General features: G+C 43.5%; 1 protein-coding gene across 6 annotated transcripts in view; it reads right to left on the minus strand.

Moving 5' to 3' along the window:
• Positions 1 to 14,181, minus strand: part of ELAVL2 (ELAV like RNA binding protein 2) — a 1,537,668-nt gene that overhangs the window by 865,031 nt on the left and 658,456 nt on the right. The window contains exon 2 of one of the 6 annotated variants that reach the window (XM_044061278.1): positions 5,169 to 5,377. The exons of the other annotated variants lie outside the window; for them this stretch is intronic. The gene's annotated coding sequence lies outside the window, so the exon portion shown is untranslated. The remainder of the gene's footprint in view (positions 1 to 5,168; positions 5,378 to 14,181) is intronic. 6 annotated transcript variants of the gene reach the window in all.

Consider the following 14,181-nt stretch of genomic DNA (forward strand, 5'->3'; position numbering starts at 1 on the left):
AACTGTGCCCGAAGAGTGATGTGCAGTTTTAAAGCAGTTTCCCATACTAGCATTGCTTGTCTGCACAATGGATAAGAATGGGTTCCCCCTTGCTTGTTGATGTACCATATGACTGTCATGTTGTCTGTTCGAATCAACACCAGTCCTGATTGAAGTAGGCTCTTGAATGCTTCCAAAGCAAATTGAACTGCCAGCATCTCTTTCATGTTGATATATAAATGAAGTAGCTCTGGGGGCCAAAGGTCTTGAATCCATTTCCCTTCGAGATGAGCTCCCCAGGCTGACTCCAAGGCGTCTGTCGTTAATATCTGACATGCCTCTGGCTGGGTCACAGAGAGTCCCTTGTTTAGGTGACATTCCTGAGCCCTCCACAGAAATACTTTAGTATGCAAGGGAGAATCCGAATGACAGTGTCCAAATCGTGGCTGTGTTGAGTCCACACGCTTTTGAGATACCATTGTAACTCCCTCATATGCAGTTTGGCAATGGGAAGTACTAGAATACAAGATGCCATGAACCCTAAGGCTTGAAGGACTGTCCATGCAGTCAGCCTGGACATTACTGAAAACTGTAGGAAGTATTGATGAAGATGTCTTTGTCCAGGGTAAGAAATGCCATCTGGATTGCTGTAGTCACACACCCAGAAAACACATCTCTTGTGAGGGTACTAGACTGGACTTTATTTCGTTCACAGAATACCCTAGGCATCCTAAAACTGTCATTACATAGTGAAGATGTTGAAGAAGTTTTTGCTTGCCATGAGCCAGAATCAAACAGTCGTCCAGATAAGGATAAATTTGAATTCCTTGCAGTCTGAAAAAAGCAATTACTGGAGCCAGGACTTTTGTGAATACCCTGGGCGCAGTAGACAAGCCAAAGGGCAATGCAGAGAACTGATAATGCAAATTCCCATTCCGAAATCTCAGGAACTTCCTGGAACTGGGCCTGATAGGAATGTGAAAATAGGCCTCCGTGAGATCCAGAGTTACCATCCAATGATCCTTGCCCAGCATAGGCAGCAACTGCTGCAACGTTAACATCTTGAACTTTGGAATTTCCAAAAAGGTGTTTAGAATGGACAAATCCAGAATTGGTCTCCAAGTATTTACTTCCTTTGGCACTAAGAAAAGACGGGAATAAAACCCTGTGCCTCTTTCAGCAGAAGGTACTTCCTGTATTGCCGTCAACTGAAGCAGAGAAGAAATTTTTGCCTGTGCTTCCAGTCTTTGCTGATGAGGCACATCTGGCATACCTTAGAAAGGAGGGAAAGTGTGGAAATAAAATTCGTAGCCTCGACTTACAATGTCCAATACCCATTTGTCCTGGGTAACCAAATGCCAAGTGCGAAAAGTCCCAGTTTTCCTCCTAGAGGAGCTGCCAACATGGCAGAGTCCGGCAGCTGAAGACGCAGGTCATTGAGTTTGTTTCCGAAAGGACTGACCCCTGCCCTCCCCAGCAGAAGGGGTAAAAGAACCCAAAGTCCTAGGAGCAGCAGGGCCCTGAGAGGAAGCTCTACCCCAACCTCGCCTAGACCTGCCCCTAGACTGAATCTGAAGAGGGAAAAGACCACCCTTTAGTAGGCCAATTCCTACTGAACCTAGGGGGCTGAACCTGTAAACAATCCTTAACTGTCTGCATAGACTTAGCTTTTTCCTCCATTTTTTCAAAACTGATTCAACCGGAGGGCCAAAAGAACATCAGACTGCAAAGGAGCATCCATAATTCGAGCTTTAACATGCTCTGACAATGTCTGATCTCTTAACCAGGCATGCCTGCGAAGAACTGAACTAGTAGCAGCCACCCTGGAAGAAGCCTGCAAAGCATCAAAACCACATTGCAAAGAATGCTTACCAACTCGGTCTGAAACATGCACTAAATCCTGAAGCTCTTTACATTCAATACCTTCAGATAAAGCATCAACTTTACATTTCAATTGGCCCAGCAAATAATGTTGATACCGGAGCATATGAAACTGACAATTTAAAGCTCTCATAGCTAAAGTGGAAGAGGTATACAACTTCTTACCCCACCTATCCAGAGCTCTAGCATCCTTGTCCAAAGGAACTGGAATCCTAACCACAGCAGCCCTGACACCCTTGGGGCCTTGAGTAATGGTGTCTGGGTCAGCCCTAGGACTCTAGTATAAATACTAGTGAGCTTCCGGTACCCTGTAGTATCTATCTGGTTTAGCAGGGGCAGGAGGCAAAGAGTCAGGGTTAAGAGAAGCCTCAGAAAATACATCCTGAACAACATCCAATACAGGGGGAATAGCCAAAGGCCTATGCTGAGGCAAAAACAAGAATCCTCTAAGCTTTTTACGAGAATCAGAATAATCCTGGCCTTCCCATTTAAAATGCTCCCTCATGGAATGCCAGGTTTCAGAAAAAAGAAAAATCTGCAGGAGGAGACGCAGAGGGAGTAGAAACCTCAGCCTCTGAATAAGAGCAGGGAGGGAAATCCTGGAGCTCCACCACAGAAGAATCAGAGTCATTGGAAGACTGATCCAGACCCTCTATCCCAGGCTCTACCCTGGGCCTTTTCTCAAGGGGAGGCATAGAACCCCCAATTAAAGTAATCAAATTCTCCGCCACCTTTAACATGTGCTTTCTAGGAGCTGGACCCTGTGGACAGACACCAGCAGGGGCAGATTTAGATTTAGAAAGGCTTTTACTATGAGAAGGGGGAGGCCTAGAAACTCTGTGAGGGGAGGGAACCACCGACATATGAGAAGCCCCTTCAGCCTGGCCCATAACAGGAGAAGCCACCTGAAGTAGCAAAGGCTCCCCTTGAGACTCCGCGAAACTGTCAGAAGGAGCCGTAGAAGTAGTCGGTGGCCCTACCGAACCGGCGTCCGCAATGGACTCACCTTGTTTGGACCGCAAAGGATTACTCTATGCGTTTTTTAGCCGAACTAGGCGGAGAATCCGACGGCATGCTATAATTGCACCGTTTACCAAACACTGGCCTAGCACAGTCCAAGCGACGCTTAATAGTGCGCTTAGTAAAGGCAGCACAAAAGCGACACCCAACAACGCCGTACCCAGGCCCAAACAAGGAATACAGAGTAAATGGCAATCCCTATGAGGAATCTGTTTCCCCCAAGAAATACAGGTATTAACTTTTTCTGACATCCGGTAATACTGAGGCAAGAAAAAGACAAAAGTGTCCCCAACGGGGTACTTAGCCCAGCTTGGTCTCCGGTCTGCAACTCGAAAACCGACAATTCCAGAAAGCCGAACGGCACTTGCAAACGCTGCTTCTGCTTAGGACCACGCGGCAAGAAAGACTGTGGGTATGGCGTCGGTCATGCGCATTTATACTGGCACATACTGATGTCAGCCTCGAGCGCCATGACCGACGCCAGATTCTAGCCCTTTGGTATTCGGGCCGATGGTGGACAGCGGAATACCCATATGTCAGGACTGCAGCAATGGTAGACGAAGAACATCTTCAATTTTCCAACACTACAGTTTTTATAATACACCATTAAATTCAAAGGCTACAAAATACAGTGCAGTAATAAATGGCTTGCATCAGTGTACATACTTAATCCCTAACCAGAGAAATCTCAGCAGGGGTAACATTACTTTTCAAAACAGCTTTGAATACCAAACCCTATTACAGTTAGTGGCACTGAATCTTTGTATAGGCAAAGTTCATGTATTTAAATTATACTCCTGTAAACGGGTCCATCAAAAGAACAAAATCTAGGAGGAGCAAGGCTAAATCACAGTGCCAGAATCTTTTCTTAGTGTTCACTATGCCTGAATGAATGCAGCTAAAGTAAGCCAGTGATAAAGTAGAAACTACTTCCAAAGTGTGACTGGCTAGCCATGCAGTTTAGAATTAAATGGACTACATATTCAACCATCGCTGATGGGTATAATAAACGCATATAAACTTGAACCACTATCTACTTTTGGGGATTTTTTTTTTGTAGTGTCACTTGTGTATTTTTTGGCTAAACTTAAATACCCATACACATATTTTTAGTACTATATAACAGACGCAAAGATTGATCCATCAAGCCTGCATATTTCAGGAATTTTCTAGAACTGTCCGAAGACTCATTTGGCTCTTAGCCTACCAGTTAGGTAATTACTTTCCCTTTTAATGCTCCTTTCACACACAATTCAAAGGCAAAGGTCAAAACTCACGGATTTAACGCAGCAGTATATTAAACCTTTCAGTGTACATGAAAATTTAAATGGACTATCACAAAGTCTCCAAAGGCATTAATGTCATGCTACATTTACTGATATTAGGCAGACGTAATTACCTCAATATGCACATTTTTGAAAGCCATCTTAAACAGCTTCAGCATCTTTTACTGAGTTATCCAGCTTCCAACCAACATACTTGGTTATTCACAGACCTCTGACAATGCAGCCATAGAAAAGTGTCTTGTGGGACACCGATCACCACCCTTTGAATACAGAGGCAAGCTATACAAACATGCACAAATCTGGTACTTGACCACTGTGCTATCCAATAAGTTGCACATGGATTAATACTTGACATTTATATAAAAAAATATAAGACTCAAAGTCAAGATTAAGTATTATTTGCACTGTCAACTCAAAGTGCTACTACTTTCTCAAAGAATTGTGTGAAAATCAAAAGGCAAAACCAATAAACCTATTCTCTGTTATTATATACAAGGTGGCCTAGGTAATCAAATCAGGTCCCTATTCAATAAGCGAACGCTTAAATCGACAGCTAAATGGCAAAATACTAAAGACACGGAACAGCGATTTTTTTCCTAGGGAAAAAATCACTGGTCTGTTTTCAGGACTTTGCCATTTCCTCCACTGTGGTGCAATCTTGGAGTTGGTGTATTTAAGTAGGGGGGTGTGGGGGGCAGTCCACCACACTGGGAGTGAGGGGTGACGCCCCCCTACTTTGTTTGGGTTTCTTTTTTTTTTTTTTTGCGTACCAGTGATTTTTTTTTTCCCCTGGGGAAAAAAAATGTTGCATTTGTTCGGAATTTTGTGTTTTCTTTTTTTTTTTTTTGGGGGGGGGGTCGATTATACAGAGTTTGCTGTAATACTACAGACCCAATCAAATTTGCTGCAACCCCCCCCCCCCTTCTGAACTGGTATCACTGCAGCCTGTTACAGTAAATCATGGCAGTGTCCAAATACACACACTAGCTTTACATTTCTTACCTCTTTACAGGAAACCTTTTTTGTAGCAGCAGTCAGATTAAGATTGAGGATGTCTCCTAGTCTCTACAACAGATTTTTTCAGTTACACTTTGTGCAGATTTGCTGTCAATCACATGGCTGGGTGGTCACTTCATTGTTTAGAGAAGCAAGTTATTCATTTTTTTCCCCCTTTCAGTTTTCTGATGTAAATGAAGCAGCTGATTTTCATCCTTTAAGGATAAATTTGGGGTACTTTAATCAAAACACTATCAGAAATGCAAATTCTATAATACAAAAATGAAGTCAACATTTTCCTTTTACTTAAAAAGCAAAATAAAAACGATAAGATGAGAAACTTAAAGGTCTCCCCCCACATCGCTCCCACCTACACAGTTACCACATTGGTTCTCATAAAAGTATGCCACATACTTGGACAAGTACCACAGGCAATGAAAATGACGATCAATACCAATGGGGTAAGTTAATAGAACTTACTGCCTGCATTTTCTTACCATCACTGGAAACACGCCCATCTAATCATCACAATAGCCATGTGTGCTTACTTCAGAGGTGGCCTTCCTGTCCCAGGTAAATTCAGTTGAGGCTCAACAAGCCAGTTAAGTAGGCAGGACTGCAGACAGCATGAGAGATCAAATAAAAAGATGGATGCGCTTGCTGGAGTTAAGGACACCTGGTTTCACACATGACATTAGAAGTAATCCCTCAAATATAAAGAACCATCAGCAAGACTGACTACCCAAAGGATTCCAATTACTAGTGTGCCAGTGGGCACCTTTGCCTGGTACACCTTTTGTGGTGTAGTTGGGACTTGTGACCCATGACCTGATGTGAAAGGCTGGTTGCGACAGCCCTGTGGGTTTGTCTCACTGCAGCACGAATAAAGCTATTTAGCAACTATTAAACAAGGTGGGCATGCTGGCAAGGCACTTCAACCACCCTCTATACATGTATATGAAACAATTACAAAGTACATAATGTTTTCCACAAAGCATTACATAATTTTATTGTAGAGTGCTCACATTAAGCAACCGGTTGATTTTATAATTAAACAATGTAGGCATTACATAAATGTATTGCAGTGAAAATGCATCACCACACTATGTACCTACATTATAATTCGGTACCAACATACTATTAAGGAAATAAGCACCTCTCATCATTTTTTAACACCTGCATTCATTTACAAGTGAAGGCTCATTTAGCTTCTTGAAGCTTTCATAGGACCATAGGAGGTTACTAGGCTAATGACCCTAGGGCCCTTACAAGGCAAGCTTTGCCCTCATTTCCACGATCAGTACCCACCACCCCTGTCTAAGAGGGACACAGAATCCCTGGGATTAGTTTATGGTTAGCCATCCAATCAGCCAGATTTGTGTTTGAAAAGCACTCTGCTTGAAGCGGGAGTTTGTTCTAAAGGTGTGGTAACCTCTGGGAGACAAATCTCTCCCTTCAGCAGGTTCTATTAATGTCACATACCAGGTAAAGGTCATTAGAGCGAGTAACCCATGTACCATTTGACTTATGGATATGCAGTATTTCCAATAAAGCAGGGTCAAAGATTGCCTTATACAAGGCAGAGATAGCCCTCCAAGCAGTCAAACAGAAAGTACAGTTTTGTACCTACCATAAATGCAGATGTCCGATAGGTATGCATCTGCAGTCCTAACATATGGGTTGTCCTGCCTCAGGCAGCCCTTCAGTCGGCCGGATTCCAAAGTCTGGGTCTGGCCTCTGCTGATGTCGCACTTCACCCGACGTCATAGCTGCTGTGGTATAAAGGCATCAGCCGACGCCATTTTCCTCAGTGTTTCTTGCCCCAGGTGCCCTCTAGGAAGGCTAAATTTGGATAAATGCAAATAATTCCAAACAGTAGAGAGCAAAAATTATATATATATATATATATATATATATATATATATATATATATATATATATATATATATTACACACACACACAAAACAAATACACCATAATAATTTCCCCCAGCTAGCTAAAAGAGGGATAGATACCCTAGGAATACCACAGAGGGGAAGGAGGGTGGGTAATCCTGACTGCAGATGCATACCTATCAGACATCTACATTTATGGTAGGTACAAAACTGTACTATGTCCTTCAAGGATGCATCTGCAGTCCTAACATATGGGTAGAATACCATAGCGAAACTGGGGGAGGAGGCACTAAGATAAAGATGGTGTAGTCAAGATCCCTTGCAACACAGCAGTTGCAAAACCTGCTCGGGATCTGGAGTATAAAGGGAGGTTATAATGCTTGGCAAATGTATGCACGGAGCTCCAAGTAGCAGCTTCTAAAATGTCTTAGGTAGCCACTCCTCGCAGGAAAGCTGTAGTGGTGGCTGTAGCTCTTGTGGAATGAGGTCTGATATTTTCAGGAGTTGTCTTTCCATGAAAAGAGTAGCAAAATCGGATGCAATTTCCTATCCATTTTGAGATGGTCTGTTTTGAAATTGCTTTTCCTTGCATTCCTGTTGCATATGCTACCAGAAGTTGGTCAGTTTTTCTGTTGGTCTTAGTTCTGTCCAGATAGTAGCGTAATTGTCTGTGCACATCCAAGGTATGTAGCAGTCTTTCCCCCCTGTTCTGTGGGTTGGGGAAGAATGCAGGTAAATGAATCGCTTGGTTCAATGATACTCTGGAGACCACTTTTGGCATAAAGGTAGGGTTGGTTCTCAGAGACTCTATCCTGATGGAAGATAAGGAAGGGCTGTACTGCCATTAATGCCTGTAATTCAGATACCCTTCTTGCTGAAGTGATTGCTAGCAGGAAAGCAGTTTTCCAAGACAAGAACTGTAAATCTGCTGTTGCTGCTGGTTCAAAAAGGGGGAAGTGTCAACTTTTCCAGCACAAAGTTGAGATCCCATGTAGGTAAAGGTGGTTTCCTTGGAGGCTTTACATTTTTGATTCCTCTCAAGAACTGTCCGAGTAGAGGATGAGAGAAGACAGGAGGATCCCTGTTGTATTCTGCTGAGATTGCTGATGCATGAATCTTAATGGAGGAGTAGGACAGGCCATTGTGGAACAGTTCTGCTAAGTATTCCAGGATGTGTGCTATGTTTGCCAATGAGACATTTTCTCCCTTTGCTGCACTCCAAATGAGGTATCTTTTCCATTTGGCTGAATAAGTTTTCCTTGTGGAGGGTCTGCGAGCCTCCAGGATAATGCCCTTAACCCTCTGAGATACATCTGGGTTATTTTGTTTTATGCAATATTCCAAGCAGCTAGCTGCAGTGTTTTCAAGTTTGGATGTAGGATCTTGTAGTTGTTCTGTTAGAAGTAAGGGACATAGAGGTAGAGGCCATGCGTGTGTCCGAGACATGCTTCTCAGTAGCGGGTACCAATGTTGCCTCGGCCAGTCTGGAGCTATCAGGATTACCCTTGGCTGATCCTCTTTGATCTTCAGTAGGACTTTGTACATCAAAGGAAGAGGTGGGAATGCATATGCTGTCAGGTTTTTCCAGCTGAAGGAAAGGGAGTCCACCCTCCAAGCAAGTGGGTGGTATGCTCTTGTGCAGAATTTCTTCAATTGGTGGTTGTGTGGGGAGGAACAGGTCTATCTCTGGTAGTCCCCATTTCTTTGTTATGGTTTTGAAGATATCTGGATGCAGCATCCATTCGTGAGCATCCGTGGTAGTTCTGCTTAAGGTGTCTGCTAGTGGATTTTCTTTTCCTGGTACAAATCTGGCCTGAAGTTGAATGTTGAGATTCAGGGCCACATTCCACAGGTCCATTGCCATCCGGCATAGAGGATATGAGTGTGTACCTCCCTGTTTGTTGATGTACCACATTTATTTTATTTATTTTACATTTGTTGACCGGGCTAGTCTAACTGGATACATGTCCATTTTCAGTAGAGGCCCGGGGAGAAAAGCTCCAGACACAACATTATACACAATACAACAACGATATATATTGGAATTACATTAGCAATTTTTTGAGTATAGAGAGAAAAAAAAAAAAATAGATCAAGCAAAGAAAAAGAAATTTTTTTTTTTTTTTTTTTTTTTTTGGGGGGATGAGACTACTCATTCGTAATATTTGGGGTAGTTAGTTAGAAGGAAATAATATGCTTGTAAATATTAAAATTATATGCAAACCTTTGTAATCAGGAGAGAAGTGGGACGGTTGAAGAGGAAAGTATGTGGAAGAGAGGAGAAGTCAGAGAGCAAAGAAAGGAGATCAGTAGTCTACATTAGTGGGGTAAAGGGTGAAAGTGGCCTTAGGTATTAGGAAGATAGAAGTGAAAGAGGAAGCAGTTAGTCAGGGTTTGTGCAGGGGCACATCCAGTGAGATTTTAGGTGAAGTTTGAGTCTTAGTTTAAAGAGAGAAAGGGATGGTAATTGAGTTAGGTCTGTTGGTAGGAGGTTCCAGTGTTTGCCAACAGTGTTTGAGAAAATGCCATCGCCTGACAAGTTATTAGACTTCATAGTACAGACAAGTAATCTAGTAGAGGAACGAAGTGATGTTAGATTCGTGTATGGGGTGATAAGGTTAGTGAGAATAGGAGTATTTTCAGGTTGATAAAAGATTTTATGAGCAATGATGAGTTGGAAAAATGTTAGTAAGTTAGGTAATTCAAGCCAGTTGAGTTGCTTAAGATTGAGACAATGGTGCGTCTTGTATGGGTTGCTGGTAGCAAATCTGGCGATATTGTTATAAGCATGTGATAATTTTTGGAGGTTAGTTCTTTTTAGATTAGTATAAATAGACGAAGCATAGAGAAGTGTAGAGATTAAGTGAGACTGGGCAATGGTGGTTCTGGCTTGTGGAGTAAGGAAAGGTTTGATTCTGTATAAGGAACCAATTTTTCTGTTCACTGCTTGTATGGTGTTGTTAATGTGAATATCATAGGTGAGGTTGTCGATAGTCACTCCTAACAGTTTGGTAGATTGTTCAGGTGTTATCAGGGTGCCTTTGCTGTGGTATTGTCAGTCCTTATCAGCAGGTGACCTTGTTGAAGGAATGGTCGGAATGCCTGGATTGCATGTTTCACTGCCAGCATCTCTTTTAGATTTATGTGTAGATTAAGCTGGTCTTGGGTCCATAGGCCTTGTATGCACTTGTCCACCATGTGTGCCCCCCAGCCTAGGTCTGAGGCGTCCGTGGTGATGGTCTGGATTGGATGAGGTTTGTGGAAAGGCAGTCCTCTGTTCAACTGACAGGCCTGAGCCCACCACTGGAATTCTTGCTTCAGGCATGGAATTATTGGAATCTGGGCTTCTAGACTGTGCTTGTGTTGAGACCATACATTCCTTCGGTACCACTGCAACTTTCTCATATGCAGCCTGGCATGCGGAATCAATATTATGCAGGATGCCATGCAACCCAGGGCTTGCAGGACTTTCCTTGCAGTAAGCTGAGTTTGTGTTGTTAATGTCATGAAATATACTGGTAGTTGCTTTTGTTTTTCTTCTGTGAGAAAAGCCATCTGAGTTGATGTATCCAGTTCTGCACCCAAGAATGTTATCCTTTGGGATGGTACTAGTCTTGATTTTTGCATGTTGACTGTGTATCCCAAGGCTTGCAACAGTTGTATGACCTTTTCCAAATCTTTTGTTAATTTTGCCTTGTTGTCCGCTTGTATTAGGCAGTCGTCCAGGTATGGGTAAATTTGAATTCCTGAAGCGTGCAATGAGCAATTACTGATGCCAGGCATTTCGTGAATACTCTGGGCGCAGTAGATAAGCCAAAGGGCAATGCTGAGAATTGATAATGCTCTGATCCTGCAAGAAATCTGAGGTGTCTTCTGCAATCTGGTCGTATAGGGACGTGCAGGTATGCCTCCTTGAGATCTAGAGTCACCAGCCAAGACTCCTTGCCCAGCATGGGAAGAAGTTGCTGGAGGGTCAGCATTTTGAATTTTGGAACAATGAGGTATGTGTTCAGAGCGGACAAGTCGAGAATAGGTCTCCATTGATTTTGTTTTCTTGGTACAAGGAAAAGCCTGGAGTAAAATCCTTGGCCTTGTTCCATAGGCGGTACCTTTTCTATAGCTCTCATCCTTAGTAAGTTGTTGATTTGTCTTAGAGCGTCTGTTTTTTGGCTTGGTGGTAGGTTTGGCATTCCTCTCTCTTTTGGTAGTGTGTGGAAGTGAAACCTGTAGCCTTTGTCTATTGTTTGTAAAGTCCATTTGTCTCCTGTAATGTAATGCCAGTTGTTGGAAAATAAAGCTAGTTTTCCGCCCAAGGGTGCTTCCAGTTGTTCCCTTGTAGGCGGAATCAGAGCCAAGTCATTGTGTCTGCCCTGTGGAAGTGGTTGTAGTTGAATCTGTGGCAGTACTTCTCTGGTTGGTAGGTTGCCACTGACGTCCCCTGTAGGCACCCCTGGATTGACCTCTGCCTCTTGGGCGTCTATTTCTGCGCCTCTGTGCTCTGGAGGTGTCTGGAAAGGACCAATTCTTCGAAGGCCAATTTCTGCTAAACCTCAGAGGTTGGACCTGTAAGAAATCCTTGACTGTTTGGACAGATTTTGCTTTTTCCTCCACCTTCTTTAGAACCTCCTGTGCAGGGGAGCCAAACAAACTTTGTTTCTCCATAGGAGCATCTAGGAGTATTGACTTAACATGGTCTGGTAAGGATTGTTCTTTTAACCAGGCATGCCTTCGAATCACTGTTACAGTCATAGCTGATCTAAAGGAAGCCTCCAGTGCATCATAGCCACATTTTAAGAAATGGTTACTGACCTACTGAGAGTCCTGAAGGGACTTGCGGTCTATAGGTTCAGGAGAGGACAGTTTTTTATTTAGCTGGTCTAACAAAAATTCCTGGTACTGAATCATGTGAAATTGACAGTTTAAGGCCATGGCCGAAAGAGTAGCAGAAGTATAAACCTTTTTACCCCATCTCTCTAATGCTCTAGATTCCCTTTCAGAGGGGAGAGGATTTTTGGCAGAAGCAGCTGCCACAGCTTTAGGGCCCTGTGAAATTGTTTCAGAATCTGCAACAGGAGCCTTATACAAATGGTAGTGTGTGTCCGGGACCCTGTAATATCCGTCAGGCTTGGCAGGGGCCGGAAGAGAATCAGGGGCAGTACAGGCATCATTATATGCATCAACAACTGTTAGTACTGGAGGAATGGCTAAAGGCCTATGCTGTGGTAAGTGTAAGAAAGTCCTTAGCCTTTTCCTTGAATCTGAAAAATCCTGGCCCTGCCATTGAAAGTGTTCCCTCATAGCATGCGTTTCCCCAAAAGAAAATTCTTCAGGAGGGGAGGCAGAAGGAATGGAGTCTTCTGCATCAGAATCCTCATAAGGAGAATATGGGCCTTCCTGAGGGTCTGAGATATCAGTCTCATCCGAGGAATAGTCTGTAGAAACAGGTTCCGGGGGTTCAGTCCTAGGCCTCCTATCTGGAGGGGGTTGAAAGGCCCTGTCTGGGTGAGGTTGGGATCCCCTGATCAAAGAAATGAGATCCTCAGCCAGGCTGAGCATATTCAACCATGCTCTGTGAAGCCTCGGCTATCAGAGGCCTGCTTTCGGCCGAAGGAAGAACAGAGGACTCTGTTTCAGCCGAAACAGAGACACTAGCCGTGGTTTCAGCCGAAACCGCGGACCGCGAGTGTCGGTCCTTTTCCTTGCGCTTTTTAGCTAATTGTGTAGTCGGAGTCTCCGACTGCATTTTGTATGCAAAAGCGGGACCAAAAAACTCCTCTGCAAACTCCGAACGACGTTTAAGCGTCCGTTGGTTGAAGGAAGCACAGGCTAAACAAGCTGATACGTCGTGGTCCGGGCCTAAACAAGGAAGGCAGTAAGAGTGGAAATCCTTATGAGGTATTTGTTTCCCACAAGTTAAACAATTATTTACTTTGTCTGACATCGGCTGAGGCAAGAAAGAGTCCCCAACGGGGTACTTAGCTTTTTAGAAGTCTTCGGTAGTAGAAATCTCTGGATCTGACCGACCGGCACTTGCGAACAGCTTCTGCTTTGGGCACCGCGCAGCAAGAAAGACTGAGGAAAATGGCGTCTGCTGATGCCTTTATACCACAGCAGCTATGACGTCGGGTGAAGTGCGGCGACAGCAGAGGCCAGACCCAGACTTTGGAATCCGGCCGACCGAAGGGCTGCCTGAGGCAGGACAACCCATATGTTAGGACTGCAGATGCATCCTTGAAGGACATTAAAGTGACATTGATTTCAGACAACTCTAATGGGACAGACAATGAAGACCTTGACCTTTCCTTCTCTCCAATTGCTGCAGGTGCTTGGAAAGGTACATACCAAAAGGGGCACTGTACTCAATCATTGGCCTAATTGGCCTTTCACACTTGTACAAAGTAATTCCAGTTAGGTGTCCCAATTTCTGACAACTACTAGTGTCAGACTAAAAAGGGGGGTCTCCTTTCAAAGGGGATCACTTTTGACTGTTTCTATAGGAAGCAAGGCAGCTTTTCCACACACTTCAGCAAAGACAAGGGTGACTAGGAATATAAGCTCTGGCAGTCACTGGCAGCCTGTGGGTAATACTCATTATGTGATAGTTAGAGAGGACAAACCTGCACAAAAATGTGGACTGCAGCATACCAATTATAAAATCACACTACAAATCCTAATAAAAGCAGTGAGGAATATAACTTCATTATAAACACTATGAGGGATGCTTCAAGCCAGAAGCATGATTTTACACTGACAAGACTACTTTTCTGCTTGAGCACGTAAGTCAGAATCATGCCACAATTCAAGAAGAGCAGCACAGGGAATGTGGGTGCATACTTCAAAAATTGTGCTTGACCCTTGCTTGCATCAAGTCCAGAACAGTATTAGGACACACACACACCTCTTAACCTGAATACATTGAAAATAGGAGCAAAGACCCTTAAAATATAGCAAAGTCCAGCTAGAAGTCTGGACATCTAATCGGCATAAAACAAACAGCACAACTCCTACCGCTTAGAGTAGAAATTGGGGGATACTGAGAAACAGATGTTTAAACACTAACAAAATAGATAAATAAAAGCATATTAAAGTGTAAAACCTGTAGACTTGCACTGCAATGTGAAAT

This window comes from Protopterus annectens, chromosome 2.part0, assembly GCF_019279795.1.
Source record: "Protopterus annectens isolate FY-2018-M chromosome 2.part0, PAN1.0, whole genome shotgun sequence".
NCBI classification, from domain to species: Eukaryota; Metazoa; Chordata; order Ceratodontiformes; family Protopteridae; genus Protopterus; species Protopterus annectens.